Genomic DNA, 16,417 nt, shown 5'->3' with positions numbered 1-16,417 from the left:
ATTCAAATCATTCTCTCCTTTCTCTTATAAAAATACCAGTCATTAAAATTAAATCCTACCCTGAATCCAAGATGATTTCATCTCAAGATACCTAACTAATGACATATGCAAAGGCCCTGTTTCCAAGAGTCCATGTTCTGAGGTTCTGGGTGGACAGGCATTTTAGGGAGCATTATTCAACCCCTCTGTAGTTCCTGAGCACTGAACCTCCTGGGAAAGTCCCTCAGGAAGCAGGGCCAGACGTCCCCTGGTCGTCCCGCTTTAAGAACCCTTTCACTCTCCATCTCCAAAAGGCCCATCTATCAGCCACTATATAAGCATAAAACTAAGCACAAGAGTCAGGCGTGTAAAGCAGCCGGAGCGGCGGCAGCGGCAGGGGCAGGATAGCCATGGCTAGGAAGAGCGACCCGGAGGAAGGGCGGGGCGACGCTGGCTGAGGGGTGACAGCGTGAGAGGTACTAAGTTTTGACAAATTTCCATCATGCGTGAGTATAAGATAGTCATTCTTGGCTCAGGAGGTGTTGGAAAGTCTGCTCTGACTGTACAATTTGTTCAAGGGATTTTTGTTGAAAAATATGACCCTACGATAAAAGATTCTTATAGAAAGCAAGTGGAAGTAGATGCACAACGGTGTATGCTTGAAATCGTGGATACTGCAGGAACGGGACAATTTACAGCAATAAGGGATTTGTACACGAAGAAGCGACAAGGCTTTACATTAGTTTATTCGATTACAGCACAGTCCACATTTAATGACTTACAAGATCTGAGAGAACAGATTCTTCAAGTTAAAGACACGATGTTCCAATGATTCTGGTCGGTAATAAGTGTGACTTGGAAGATGAAAGAGTTGTAGGAAAGGAACAAGGTCAAAATCTAGCAAGACAGTGGAACAACTATGCATTCTTAGAGACTTCTGCAAAATCAAAAATAAATGTTAATGAGATCTTTTATGACTTAGTGTGGCAAATTAACAGAAAAACTCCAGTGCCTGGGAAGCCTCGCAAAAAGTCATCATGTCAGCTGCTTTAATATACTAAATGCATTGTAGCTCTGAGCCAGGTCTGAAGAACTGTTGCCCAATTCAACTGTGCCAGCATTCCAACTTTGTTAAACCTAGCAACATCTTAAATGGACTTTCCTGTGGTGGTACCTTTTAAGAGGCGGATGAAAGCTACTATATCAGTTTGCACATTCTAATCACTTTCCAGTATCACAAGAGATTTTTACTTATATAATAGTCCTAGAGTATGCAGCTGGTAAAACCAGAGGCTACATCCAGTATTACTGCTAAGAGACATTCTTCATCCACCAATGTTGTACATGTATGAAAATAGTGTACTGTATACTTTAACATGTCTGTCCCATGCTTTGTATTGGAGAGTACAATAACGTAAATCCTGAAACCAGCACTATTTTAGCATAATAAAAGAAAGTCCAAAGAGCTCCTATATAGACTACTCCAGATAACTTCGCTTCTTTGATACTTGTAGCTTATTGTAATTTTTTTTAAGAAATTCAAGGTCATTATCATTGTATTACACAAAGTAAGCACTTTAACACAGTTGTGTAGTTTTTTTAATTTTTAAAAAACCTGTGGAGACAATGATCTTGTCTTTAAAATATGATAGTCCTTTCAGTATAATGTCTTAGATTAAAGATATTCCCTTTAATATCTGTTGGGAAGGAAATGTCCAGACTTTTCAAATCTCTTATTATGTTTCCTTTTTTGTTTACATAGGGAACAATGTTTATAGTTGTGTGTACAGTGGGAGTCTACAACAAGAAGTATATATATTCAAACAATTTTTTAATGATTTCACAATTTTTGTAAATCATTTCCAGGCTTCTGCAGCTGTAGATTCTCACTGTGAATCCCTTGCTTGCTCATGCATAAGTGTATTTGCAATTCCAAATATATAGGTTTAGTATTTTTGCCTGTTAGTGACTATTTCACACGTGTAACATTTTGGTTGAGATGTTAAATGGTGGACAAGTACTGTGGATGTGAATGTGGGAAGTAATTTTAATCATGTGTAATTGGTCACAAGGCCTAATTTGCAGTAACTATTGTTTTATTTAACAATGCCTTGTTGCTTTGTATGCATTAATGTTTGGATGTAAAGATTGTGTGTCTATCCAATAGGGAGCCACAGTATTTAAATTGACCAACTTAATGTTACAACTACTTTGAGGTGGTCAAATGTAAACTAAAAGCTTTAATTAGAGTGGTGCAATTTTATATAACTTAGCATCAGTAGTTCAATAAATTTGGACTGCCATGCAAGGGCTTACATTATTAAAAAAACTAAGCACGACATCTGTGCATTATTGCTAAACCTCCCTATGTCCAGGAGTGTGGGGGATAGGAGATAGGCTATGTTTCCACTTAGGAAACTCCTAGCTTCAGGGCAAGACAGGGAGATGTTGGTGGCCTTTGGCCAGATTAGTTCCTATAATCATAAAAAGGCCTGAACCACCTGGGCAACTAGCAGACTATTGTTTTAATTCATTTACCTGGGAAAACCTGGAAGAAAAAAAGATATGGGGCTAAAATTGTGGCCTAGTGTCTCAGTTTAATGTGTGTCAAACAGTGACAATAAATACACATACTTCATAGGATTACTATAGGTATAAAATGAGATAAATATAGTCCAACAAAGCACTTATAGCAGAGTAATGCCAATAAATTAATAATTAACGATTTTATTAATATTCTGATAAACATTAACACAGATCCTAGATCTTCCCTTGGGAATATTACAATCATGTTATGAAATAAGACAATGTATGAAAAATAATGGGTAGATTATCTAATGTCTAGGTGATGAGCATCTAGAGATTCATCTAGGCTCTGTGCTCTGTGGCCCAGGCAGTAAGAATAATTGGGTTCTTGGGTCCCTTGTGATTCAAAAAGCAGCCTCAACAAAAAAGCCTCAGCCAACTAGCAGGATTCAACTCAATTTGAGTCCACAACAACCCTGGGAAGGAGAAAGAGCTGTTTTCCCATTTTACAGGTAAAGAAATTTCTGGCTATGATGAGTATACCTGGGAACATGACTTACTTGTCTCAAAAGTGGCTAAGATGGGGTGGTGCCTGTGGCTCAAAGGAGTAGGGTGCCAGCCCCATATCCCAGAGGTGGCGAGTTCGAACCCACCCCCGGCCAAAAAAAAAAAAGTGGCTAAGATGGAATTTAAGCCTAGATTTTATGTTTTGCTTTTCTTTTGTATTAGAGTCATTGCTTCAGGGGAAGGCGATGTGTGGAATAGATACAAATAATACCAATATATGTGTAGTACCACAGGCCTCTCCCAACATAAACCTACAATACCAAATACATGTCCTGGGGCCAGGCACATTGGCTCCCACCTATAATCCAGCACTCTGGGAGTCCAAGGCAGGTGGATCCCTTGAGCTCAGGAGTTCAAGACTGGCCAGAGCAAAAGTGAGCCTCCATCTCTACTAAAAATAGAAAAACTAGCCAGGTGTTGTGGCAGATGCCTGTAGTCCCAGCTACTTGGAAGACTGAGGCAGGAGAATCACTTGAGTCCAAGTGTTTGAGGTTGCTGTGAACTATGATAACGCCACTACACTCTACCCAGGGCAACAGAGTGAAACTGTGTCAAAAATAATAATAATAATTTTTTTAAAGCAAAGAGGAAAGTAAAATTCATTTCACTGATTTTAAAAATCTTAATATTTCTTTTGAATCTTTCTGTGTACACACATACAATCTGATGTCTGTCTTTGTGGGGAGGTGACCCACATATGCATAGCCACTGTGGGAGGTGTTCTGTGATAGATGGTAACAAGAAACACAAGTTGAGCTCTGTGAGAGCTAAGAGAAAAGGTCAATGCCGGCTGAGCAAATAAAGGAACTCTTCCTGGAGGAGGTGATAATTTGAATATTTAGGATTTGTGACATGCTAGATTGGGGGTTGAGGAAAGGTAGTTTAATCTAAACCAAGGGGACAGCAAAGACAAAGACAGAAGAATTATTGCTGAAGCATGGACAAAGGACAGTTGTGAGAAATCAGCTGTTAGCAATAGAGGCCAGTTTAAGGGACCTCAAATGCCAAATATGGAGGAAGCAGGTTTTTCCTTTCTAAATAATGTTGGAGCAAAGGATATGAATAGGCAATACACAGGAGAGCAAATCCAAAAACAATCAAGCTCATGTAGCGATGTTTGAACCTTAACCAAAGAAATGAAATGAACACAATGATGAGATAATCTACTCTATATCAGATAGTCTGGGAAAACTTTGAAAGTTGAATTGGCCTAGCTGTAGACTCAGAGAAGTTCTGTTGCCTTGGTGTTGGAAGCCTGGTACAACCATTCTGGAGGGGAGCCCAGTACTCCTTAGTTCAACTAAACCTAGATGGGTTGGGCATAGTGGCTCATGCCTGTAATCCTAGCACTTTAGGAGGGTGAGGTGAGAAGATTGTTTGAGGCCAAGAATATAAAACCAGCCTGGGCTACAAAGTGAAACCTCATCTCTGAAAAAATAAAAAATTAGCTCACGCTTGTAGTCCCAGCTACCTGGGAGGGTGAGGTGAAAGTATAACTTGAACTCAGGAGTTCAAGTTTACACTAAGCTCGGTTCATACCACTGCACTTCAGCCTGGGCAACAGAGCAAGACTTTGATTCAAAAATAAACAAACAAACCCTAGAAACTAGCAGTCCTATTCCTGAGTTTTTGTCAAAAGAAATTCTTATGTAGATCCATAAAGGAACATATTCATTGCAGCATTTTTTGTGGCAATGAAGAATTGGCACCAACCTGGGTGTCCCATTGCTGGAAGAGTGGGAAATAAAATGTGTTCACACGTCATGAAATATGCTCAGTGCAGCACTCAGAATCAGCAGGCAGCATGGATGGCAAAGAGATGCAGGCTAATTTCTGTGGGAGTTGAAAAGGAAAGGTCAAGTTTTTAAATACAGGTTAGAGGGGGAGAAAGTAGAAATAGAATAAGATATGAAGCATAATAACAATGGCATGCACTTTGAGAAAGCAGAAATTATCTAGAAGTGAAAGTAAAAATACATTCATCAGGCTGCAACAGCAGAGATAAAACTGGCCAAAGAATTAAGATAAAACATTCTTGTTCCCAAAGGTGTGCGGTAGCTTTAGAGGCTCATCACTCCCTTCCTAGAGTGATGTGGAGATCACTGCAAAACTTGCTCTTTCCCTTTTGTTGGTTCGCTGAAAGATTAACTCACAGTTATGGTAGATTAATAAGAGAAAGATTTATTTCCAAAAACTATGCACATGGGGGTGGGGGGAATCACAAGAATGATTTCCCAAAATCTCAGTGATAGTCACAGACTTTCATTTAAAGATGCCTTTTAGAAGGATAGGGGGAGAGTGTGGAAAGTCTAAGTGCAGCCAAGTGGTTGCTGGTGGGGGGGGAGTATGTAGATGGGTAGAAACAGATTGATTTGTAGATTAACTTGAGAGGTCTCACACTTCAAATGACCTTAAGGCCAGGTCTATTAGTATGCAATAAGGAAGTCAGCAGCCCCTTCTGATTCTAAATCAATTACTCCAGTTTTATAGAGGAGAGGCCAGGGCTTTCTGGTCATAAATGGCCTTTTATTCAAAATATTCTTTATAGCAAGGAATCATATTTTGGGTTGAAATTGCCTTCACTCCTTCAGTGATCCTTTTTTTCTTATTCACTGGGAAACTTTATTCTGTAAAAATTTTTAACTATCAGAACTTTTGCTGCTTGAAATCATACCAACAAGAAGAAGCATCCTCCTACTGTCTGGAGGACCCAAGTCACTTTGACAAAGAAAAGCAACCCAGATTTCCAACCTGGGGCAAAACTTCAAATAAAGAGTTTCTGAATAGTCTTTACCTTAATTTTGTGGTTTCTAAGGTAAAAGGACTTCGGTTTACTTCAAAGTCCAGTCCTATTGTCTATCCTTTCACATAGCCCTGCTTTGTTGAGCCTGTATCAAAACTCTAGACCAGGGGTCCTCAAACTTTTTAAACAGAGGGCCAGTTCACTGTCCCTCAGACCGTTGGAGGGCCATACTGCAGGCCCTGGGACCAGTCGGCTGCTAAGCAGGACAGGCAGGGGCGGCAAAAACACCCAGTGGGCCACATGTGGCCCCGGGGCTGTAGTTTGAGGACGCCTGCTCTAGACCCTTCCCTGGCGCCTGTGGCTCAAAGTAGAACTAAGGAGTATTGGGCAGGCCCCACATACTGGAGATGGTGGTTCAAACCCGGCCCTTCACTCTTATTTTTTGTTGTTTATTAAGTGAGACCTCCTCCCTGCCACACCCATTTCTCTGTTGTATGTTCTCTCTCATTGTAACAAGTCAATAAATCTGGCTTACTTAGTCTTAGGCTAGTGGGACAGAATGGTTTTTTTTTTCTTAGAATGGGTATAATTTATATTTCAGCATTCCTACGTTGTCAGTTATTTCTGATTTTTTCTTTTCTGAGACAATCTCCAGCTGTTTTTAGGACAAATCGCTGCTGAGACCACCATGCACACGTGTAAAAGCAAAGGAGTGTCTTTATTGCAAGCATATGCTCCAGTCACTCTACTCAGCGTAGCTGCGCAGAGGCAACCCAGTTACAGAGGCGAAAGGGGTTTTTATACATTTCAGGGAGGACAGCAACTGGGTGATTGGTTCATTTTGAATCCAGTTGGGGATTGGTTGCTAAATTAATCCGGTCAGGGGTTGGTTGGGGCTCAATCCCTAACGGGATTGGCTGGAACTGGGGCGCTTTTCCTAGAAGGGCTACGGCTTGGCACTTTCTAGGAATGGCCCCGTATGTTCGTTTCTCATGGTGGAGCTACGCCAGGGCTGGCTATCCCCTACCTGGGTGGTGCTGCTTGTTTTTTTGTGGGTTTTCCCGGGACTGGGGCCCTGAGTAGCTTCACTCACAAAATGGACTCTGTTGTCTCTTCATTCCCCCCTTGAGCTAGGAACTAACTTAGCACAATCTTGATATTAGTGCAAGCAAGCGATCTTAAAAGGTGAAAAATTTGCAGTTAGCTGAGCGGATGAGGAGTTACAGGTTAGACTTCAGAACCTTAAGCTGCACTGTACTGACCCGTTCCCTGAGGAAGGTGATCAGTCTATTATACAGAGCCCGAAAGTCAGAAGGCAGAGGAGAATGAATAGGAGTCCTGCTACAGTTGATACTAGGGTGGTAAGCCAGGGGGACCAATTGAACATGTTTTCATACCAGCTGAGACTGTTCTCGCTCTAATTGTCTTTTATGTAACCCTTCTTGGATCAGGGCCATAGATTCTTTGACTACTCCAGAGTGGTCTACATAAAAACAATATTCTTTTTCCAAGGCCGCACAGAACCCTCCTTGTTGTAAATACAATAGATCTAGGCCTCTTCTATTTTGCAGGACTACTTCTGATTGGGATGTGAGGGATTCTTGTAAGTGGGAGATAGATCAATTCTTTCAATGTCCAGATCTATGGCTGCTTGTAAAGCTCCATAATTTTTGTCCTGGATAACTAGAGAGATGCCAATGCCTGCCCTAGCAAGCCCTAGGTCCATTACTATAGCCAGTGTTATGGCTGAGACTGGTTCTCGTTTGAGCCTTGGGTAGGTGTCTTCTAACTTTTGGTAGATGCTATCTCCTGTATAGTACATTGGTCGGGGTATTAACTGGACCAAGATGCAGAAATCTCAGGTAAGATTGAGCACCGTGCAGTGGATGCACAGGGCTAGTCCTGTGGAGCACACCTACCACGTGTTGTTGGGGGGTATGAGATACCCGGCCCATTCCATGGGAAAGTCCTGTTACACAGCTGATGCAATCAGAAGCCTGGGTATCCTACACATAATGTGACTGGATATGGCCTGGAGGGTGATGTGGTGGCCTTGTTGCTGCCATTTACAGGCACTGGCCTCCGTATTCACTGTTGGGTGTCCTTGCAGGGTGATAATAATCCCCGCTCATAATAAGGGGGCTGGACTTTGAGGCACAGCCAGCAGGATTTGGTGAGGTCCAGCCTGGAGACGTTTAGTACCTGGTAGGTCTTGGTGAGGAGCACTCACATTGGATTTGCAGGCCCTGCCTCGGTGTCTGAAGGGCCCAGGGTTGTTGGGGTGGCATTAGTACTGCCTGTTGAGGAGCTTGGGGGGGGCGGGGTTAGCTAGTGGTCTGGGGAGGTAGCGGAGGAGGAGGCAAGATAGGGTTGGGTCCCACTGCGGTTGGGAGCCTTATGCTAACTGGGGCATTTAGGACCTTAATCAGGAAGACGTTACCTGGGTCTGGCTCATAGGGCGCGTATAGCCGCACGCCCCACCATTTGCCGATTTCCCAACCTTGCATCCGTTTTCCTTTCTCAGTGAAGCTAATACTAACTATGTCACACTTGGGATTTTTCCGGGAGCACTTTTTGTTAGGGCACGTAGTCTTTCGTTTCATTTGAATTAGGTCTCCCTGTCTAGGGGGGTCCCACCATATCTGCCCGGTGGAGACACAGCTCCATGAGTCACAAAAGTATGAGCTTGCTCCTCCACACTTGTTGGGGAGGTGGCCGGGACAGACATAGAAGGTCTTTGTCAAATCCGGACGGCACCAGAGGGTGGTCCCCAATAGGTCATGGAGGTCTACTAGGAGCTCTGGGAACCAAGTACCTGGGGGGTGGACCCCCGAGGTTTGATTGAGGATAATTCCTGTGCTAGCATCAATAACCTGCCATGTTACCTGAACAAGGAGATGGGGGCTTGAGTTGTGTAAGGCAAAGATGGATGGGGGTATCAGCAGGGTAAGGGAGAGCATCAGACACAGTCTTTGGGTGGGCATCTCTGAAGCTTGAGCTTTAGTGGGTTGTTGGATGGTTGGATCTTTCAAGTGGATGAGTAGTCCTTTTTCTCTGGGTGGGGGTCAGCAGGCCGGATGTGGGAGTGATGGACCCAGGAAGCAATCCCGTTCACTTTAACAGCAGTTGGGGTGACCAGGATGATGACGTATGGTCCTTTCCATCTGGGCTTGAGGGTGTATTGGCGATGCCGCTCGACATACACCCAACTCCTGGTGAGGTTCAGGAGGGGAGTCCTCTTCATATACAGCCCAGAGTTGGGGCCAAAGCTGTTGCTGAATTATATGTATCAGGTCAAGGGAGGAGCAAAAATCAGCGTGATTAAAATCAGCAATCAAATTAGTTTTAATATTTGGTAAAATGGGAGGTAGTTTACTGAACAATATTTTAAAAGGGGTTAAACCTAGGGTATAAGGGGAGTTCTTTACTCTATAAAGGGCAAAGGGGAGGAGAGTTACCCAGTTACCACCAGTTTCTAAAGTTAATTTCGTCAAGTCTCTTCCCAACAAGGGGTAAGGGCATTCAGGTATGACCATGAAAGTGTGGGACACTCGGCCCATTCCAAGGTGGACTGTCCTCTGGGTGGTCTATGAATATTGACTAGTTCCTGTCACCCCCTGGACCCAAGACTTACAGCGCTCCAAGTGGCTGCTTGAGGATGGAATGCTGGGCTCCTGTGTCTACCAAGAAGTCAATGGGTTTCTCCTCCACTTTTATGGTTACCCTGGGTTCGGGGAGGGGCCTTGAACCCTGTCCCCTCTAATCAATTAGCTCCCCCAGTTCTAGGATCCGAGCCACGGCCTTCTCTCAGGCTCGTGACTAAATCTGGACAGTCTTTTTCCTAGTGCCCCTTCTGTTTGCAATAAGCACATTAGTCTTTTTTGAGCATGAATCTCTTCTCCCCCCCTCCATCCTCAGTCCTATTTTTAGTCCGGCGAGGACATCCGGGTGGCCCATAGTCTGCACTTGCAGTGGTGGCTAGAAGTACCTTGGCCAGGCCTTGGGTGTGTTTCTTGTTGGCTGCGATCAAAGATTTGGTCTGCTTTTCCTCCTGCATCTCTTGGTTATTGTATACCTTCTCGGTCACCACCAACAGCTCTGAAATGGTTTTGTCTCCCAGTCTTTCTAGGTGCTGTAACTTCCGACAGATGTCGGGTGCAGCCTGGTTTACAAAGGCCATCATCACCACAGACCAGTTTATAGGGTCCTTGGGGTGCATGGGGGTGTAAGTGCAGTATACCTCCAGGAGGCACTCTAGGAAAGCCTCAGGGGCCTCCTCCTTACCTTGCTGGGTCTGACTGACTTTGGCCAAATTCTTGGGCTTCCGGGCTGCTGCCCGGAGGCCTCCCATAAGAACCTGGTGGTAAACTTTGATTCTCTCCTTACCTTCGCAAGTGTTATAGTTCCAGTCTGGTTGGGTGAGGAGGAATCCTACAACAATCCTTTCAGGGTTTGCAGCGGGGTTCTCATCATTTCCTGGGATGAACTTTCTGGCCTCTGCCAGAATTCTTTCCCTTTCCTCAGCAGTGAACAGGATCTGAAGGAGCTGGCTGCAATCATCCCAATTGTGAACAGAATGGAGTCTAACAGATTAATTAACCTGCTGAGTTTTTCTGAGAACGGGCGGGGGAGGGGGGGGGGCATTTTCCAATTGTATAGGCTGCTTGTTGAAAACGGCCAATAAATGACATTCTGGTTTCCCTGTACATCGGGGAGCCCTATGGCTCTTAAAGGAAAAGCTGTTGAGTCCAGCTCAACTCCAGCTAGTTGGGCCCACTCTCTTTGGGTTTGCCCCCTAGTACTGGGGCCCTCCCCTCCCCCAGCTGCCTCTATGGGTTCAGCTTCATTGCCCCCTGCCATATGGGGGTGGGGTTAGGAACACAGCCTCTTCTTGGGGGTTGGGAGTGTGTGGCAGCACGGGGTAGGGTGGTGCTGTGGGTTTGTGGGCCACTGGCTTCTCTTTAAGAGTCAAGGCTGTGGAGCCCTGGCCTGGAGCTAGAAAAGGCTTTAGCCACAGTGACGGTTGTTCCACCAGCACCTGCCAAGTAGTGATATAGGCCACTGGGTCAGGGTGGCCCAGCTTCCCATAGACCACATCCTTTACCTGATAGATGGTGGGGAGGTCAAAGGTCCCCTCCTCTGGCCACCTGAGGCCAAAAGCCGGCCATTCACTATGACAGAAAGTGACTAGCTTACCTTTTTTTATCACCAGATCTAGATAGCTGGCCTGGGCCTGGGCATCTCGGAAATGGGCAAGAAGGAGGGTTAGGGGAGTGGTTTGCGCCTGTCCCATGCCTAGTTAAAGGGGAGGAGGGCAAAGGTTGCCTAAGGAAGAGTTGTTGAGTTGGATCTCATTGTGGAGGCTTCTCTAAATAGGGTCAAAAATGCGATCAAGGCTACCAAAAAGTAGTAAAAGACAGGCTAAGGCTACACGTTCCCCAGTGGACCAGTCTGGAAGGGCGATGGTACCAAGCCCAATACCGACAAGGACGAAGAGCACGAGTGCCAAGCCAAAGATGCACCAAGCAGACAAGGGCACAGAACACATAGCATAAAGAACGTTAACAGGGCAACTTCCCAAGGAGAGAAATCTCCCAGGGTCCCTTGGAGGTAGAGGTCTGCAACCCACTCACAAACGCTGTCTGGAGTGTTAGCGTTGGGGCACGTCCAATCCCCCACAAGGCACTCTACAAATTGCCAAAAATGACATTCACAAAGACACATAGACGTTCTCACTCATACTGTTCAAATCAAGTGGGTGCAAATCACCCCAAGACCAAGCATCCGAGAGGACTCTTACTCCTCAAGGTGTAAACCAAGTGGAACAGAGGCACCCCGCTCAGTCCACAGTGCGGCCTCCTTAATGGTGTGTCTGCCTAGGGGCCTGACTAATCCAAGAATTCCCGGCACCCAAACTCAAGTCATACAACATTCACACACCCAACTCACCAGTGTCAGGCACTCTGTTGTGTGTTGGGGTCTCAGGGGCGTGGATCCCAGACAAGCCCACAAACGTTAGGACCGAAATCACTGCTGAGAGATCCCCGCGCACACTTGCAAAAGCAAAGGACTGTCTTTATTGCAAGCATACACTCTGGACGGCGTAGCTGTGCAGGAGCAACCCAGTTACAGAGGCGAAAGCGGTTTTTATACATTTCAGGGAGGACAGCAACTGAGTGATTGGTTCATTTTGGATCCAGTTGGGGATTGGTTGCTAAATTAATCCGGTCAGGGATTGGTCGGGGCTCAATCCCTAATGGGATTAGCTGGAGCTGGGGTGCTTTTCCTAGAAGGGCTACGACTTGGCACTTTCTAGGAACGGCCTGTATGTTCATTTCTGATGGTGGAGCTACGCCCAGGATGGCTGTCCCCTCCCTGGGTGGTGCTGCTTGTGGTTTTCTGGTTTTTCCCAGGACTGGGCCCCTCAGTAGCTTCACTCACAAAATGGAGTCTCTGCTGTTTCTTTACTGTCGCCCTGGGTAGAGTGCCATAGCTTCACAGCTCACAGCAACCTCCAACTCTTGGGCTCAAGCAATTCTCTTGCCTCAGCCTCCCAAGTAGCTGGGACTACAAGCACCCTCCACAACCTCCTTTAGACACGGGGTCTTGCTCTGGCTCAGGCTGGTCTCTAACTTGTGAGCTCAGGCAATCTACCCAGCTGGGTCTCTCAAATTCTGGGATTACAGGATGAGTCACTGCGCCCAGCCTTATTTCTGATCTTTTTAACTGCTATGAAGATTCCATCAATATATTGCCTTTTTGACATTAGTAGTGTAGTCTAGTGACTAAAAGGAATCTCTGAATTTGAATTCTGGTTTTGCCATTTATTGGCTGTGAAATTATGGGCAAGTTACTACACCTTTCTGTGATTCCATCTCCCAATCTGTAAATGGAAATAATGACACTACCTACCTGATAGGATTCTTGTGAGGCTAAGATAAGCTAATTAACATATGGATGTAAAATGTTTAGAACTTTGTGGGCACCAAGAATGTATGTAAGCATTAGAAAGAATACAGAAGCCGTTCTTGTTTACCTTTGCATCTAATTAGTTAATAGTAAAGTTTGTTCTACAGGCTTTTTTTTTTTTTTTTTTTGCAGTTTTTGGTTGAGGCTGGGTTTGAACCCGCCACCTCCAGCATATGGGGCCAGCACCCTACTCCTTTGAGCCACAGGAGCCACCCATTCAACAGGCTTTTTTCTTTTTATTTTAAAATAATAGATTCACAGAAAATTACAAAGGGGCTTGGGGCCTGTAGCTCAAGCAGCTAGGGGGTGCCAGCCACATACACCAGAGCTGGTGAGTTCGAATTCAGCCCAGCCCACCAAACAATGACAGCTACAACCAAGAAAAAAAATATCTGGGCATTGTGGCCAAGAGTTGAAGGTTGTTGTGAGCTGTGATGCCATGGCACTCTACCCAGGGTGACAGCTTGAGACTCTGTCTCAAAAAAAAAAAGTTACAAAAGTAGGACAAACAGTTCCATTTACCCTTCAATCGGTTTCTCCCAATAGTGGCATCTTACATAGCTATTGTACAATATCAAAATCAGGAAACTGACACTGGTATATTACTGTTAACTAGACTACAGACCTTAAATCATATTTTGCAATTTTTTAACCTGTGTTAATTTATCTGTGTATGTGTGTGTTTGCGTGTCTGATAGTTCTTTACAATTTTATTGTGTGTATAGATTAGTGTAATCAGCACCACAATCATGATAGAGAACTGTTCATCACCTTCAAAGAACTCTCCGGTGTATTCTCAACTACCTCCCCACCACACCTCCAACCGCTGGAAACCAATTTGCTCACATCTGTAGTTTTAACATTTCAAGAATGTCATATAAATGGAATACATGGTATATAAGAATAATTTGTAAAGTGTATAGAAAGCAATATACTTTTTTCAAGAACTCTATACCTAGAAGCCAAATTAGAATAATTGAGAAAAAGTAAAGAATGAGCATAGAATGGAATAATACTAAATAAAAAAAAGGTAAATTGTTAGGGGACGTAGCACAGCAGAGATTTTTAGCAGGCAGGTAGCATGATGTGAGCTGTGTATCAGGTACACTAGCCTGGGTGGAGGGTGCAAAAGCAATAGAATGAAACAGTGCCCAAGGCAAGAAAGCAAGTCTCAGGCCTCAGGGATAAAGATGAGGGAGCTAAGGATGAGAATAAGGAAACCAGACACAGGAATGGGCAGGAGGGAAATTGCTGACTTTCTTGAACATAAAAGATGGCCTGAACCTGGAAAGGGGAATAAATTGAAGGAGGTTGTTGAGGCAAAAAGTAACCAAAGAGCTATGGACCTTCCTGCCTAAGGAACTGGGAGGACCATGCCACCTTCACAGAATTCACTTTAGGCCACACTGGGTCAGAGGTGCCAAGTGGCAATGGCAAGTGGCCATGTCCTTAAGGCAGCTAAGAGTATGGATCTGGAGGAAGTTCTAGCTAGAGGCCCAACTGGCTTGTCTTATCTGCCCAGAGGAGCTGGAGGAAGTCCTGGGAGTCCCTGAAAGAGCTTATGAATAGAGGGTCTCCAAGAACAGGCCTCTTGGGAGCATCTATACCCCACAAGATCTGATGGAAACAGGAAGTTAGAGAAGAATGTCGGTAAAACACAATGAGGAACTTGGACCAGATAATTTCTTAGTTCTTTCCAACACAAATATTCTATGATTCTATTAAGTACATATGGCAACCATATTAGTAGATTCTCAGATTATCTGTGATTTGCAAATTTTAAATAAATATTTTAATAAAATTCAGGAGCATCAGGGTAGCACCTGTGGCTCAAGGAGTAGGGCGCCAGCCCCATATGCCAGAGGTGATGGGTTCAAACCCAGCCCTGGCCAAAAATTGAAGGAAAAAAAAAAAAAATCAGGACCATCATGGTATATCAAAGAATGCCAAGTCATTTAAACTGCATAAACATCATCTTTTCCCTTTACAAAGTGGGTAAAATGGGGTTGTTATGAAACAACATGACTTACTGGAAGGAAAATATCAAGTTCTTTGACATATCTGAACCTCAGTTTTCTCCATATATAATATAAACTATAGCATTGACCTTTCAGGGCATGTTCTGAGCATTTCAAATGTTATGTCTATAGCACCTGGTACACTATGGGCTTTCGTAAACTTGGAATTTTTACTTTTTAATCTTTTCTTTTAAAATTAATTTAAATCACAGGAAAGTATCTGTATTCAGCCTAAATAGTCCCTTAATGTTCCTGTAATAAGCATAATTAATTCTAAGGTAGCTCCTATGAGTCCCAGCCCCAGGTAGACTTTGTTTAATCACCACCCTTTGGATATGGAGGGAAGCTGCAACTTGCCTTTAATTAAGAAATTTTGTTTTTAGAGACAGAGTCTCACTTCATTGCCCTCGGTAGAGTACTGTGACATCACAGCTCACAGCAACCTCCAGCTCTTGGACTTAGGCGATTCTCTTGCCTCAGCCTCCCAAGTAGCTGATACTACAGGTGCCTGACAAAACACCTGGCTATTATTTTGTTGCTGTTTGGCTGGGCCGGTTTGAACCTACCACCCTCCATATATGGGGCTGGCGCCCTACCCACTGAGCCACAGGTACCGCCCAAGAAAAAAAAAATTTTTTTAAAGAAATATGACAAAGGTAAAAGGATTTTGCAATGTAATCAAGGCCCTTAATCAGTTGACTTTGAGTTAATAAAAAGGGAGGGTCTGACTTAATCAGGTCAGCTCTACAAAAGATCTTTAAAATGGTCCAGGTCCCTGAATTAAATAACTGAAGCAACAGAAATGCTCGTGTGACTTGCCTGTGGAGAAGGACATCCTCTATAGCTGAGGACCTCAACTGTACAATCCTAAGGAACTGAATTCAGCCAACAACCTGTATGAGTTTGGAAGACCCCAGACTTCAGATGAGAATGCAACCTGGTTGACACCTTGATTTCAGCCTTGTGACACTCTAAGCCAGGGATCCTCAAACTTTTTAAACAGGGGGCCAGTTCACTGACTCTCAGACCGTTGGAGGGCCGGACTGTGGGCCCGGGACGAGTTGGCTGCTAAGCAGGACAGCGGCAACAAAAACACCCGGTGTGCCAGATAAATGTCCTTGCTGGGCTGCATGTGGCCCGTGGGCCGTAGTTTGAGGATCCCTGCAAGCCAACTATGCCACACCCAGACCTACAGAAACTATGAAATAATAAATGAGTATTGTCCTAAGCGATTTAATTTGTGGGACTTTGTTACACATCAATAGAAAACTAATATAGTTTTCTTTTACCTCTTCTATTAATTCCAATCCGTGGCTTTTATCTTCTCTCTTCCTGCTGCCTCTACACTTAAGACTTCATTATAGGCTGGAATGGCCTCCCCAATGATTTCCAGTTTTCAATATTCTCTCTCCTCAATCTGTCCTGCACATCTCAGTCAAAATAAAGTTATAAAGGTCAAAATAATTTCCCCAAAATTTTGCTCTTGACTTGCTCAACAACCTACACTAACCCTACTGGGCCAGTTCTACCAACTCTACCCTCTACCTGGTTTCACATCCCTCAGTGACCCTGGCCTGATGACCAAACTTGTGACCAGACCTTCATTAGTGAAGTT

At 44.2% G+C, this 16,417-nt stretch overlaps 1 pseudogene across 1 annotated transcript; it reads left to right on the top strand.

Moving 5' to 3' along the window:
• Positions 1–481: 481 nt before the first annotated feature.
• LOC100958227 lies at positions 482–1,327 on the top strand (annotated as a pseudogene). Its single transcript, XR_154660.3, has one exon. The product of XR_154660.3 is annotated as a ras-related protein Rap-1b pseudogene (transcript).
• The last annotated feature ends 15,090 nt before the right edge of the window (positions 1,328–16,417 follow it).

Source organism: Otolemur garnettii, unplaced genomic scaffold (assembly GCF_000181295.1).
Source record: "Otolemur garnettii isolate 467f Iridium unplaced genomic scaffold, OtoGar3 scaffold00174, whole genome shotgun sequence".
Taxonomy (NCBI): Eukaryota; Metazoa; Chordata; class Mammalia; order Primates; family Galagidae; genus Otolemur; species Otolemur garnettii.
The sequence above is the reverse complement of the archived record's forward strand: the minus strand, read 5'-3'. Positions and strand labels throughout refer to the sequence as shown.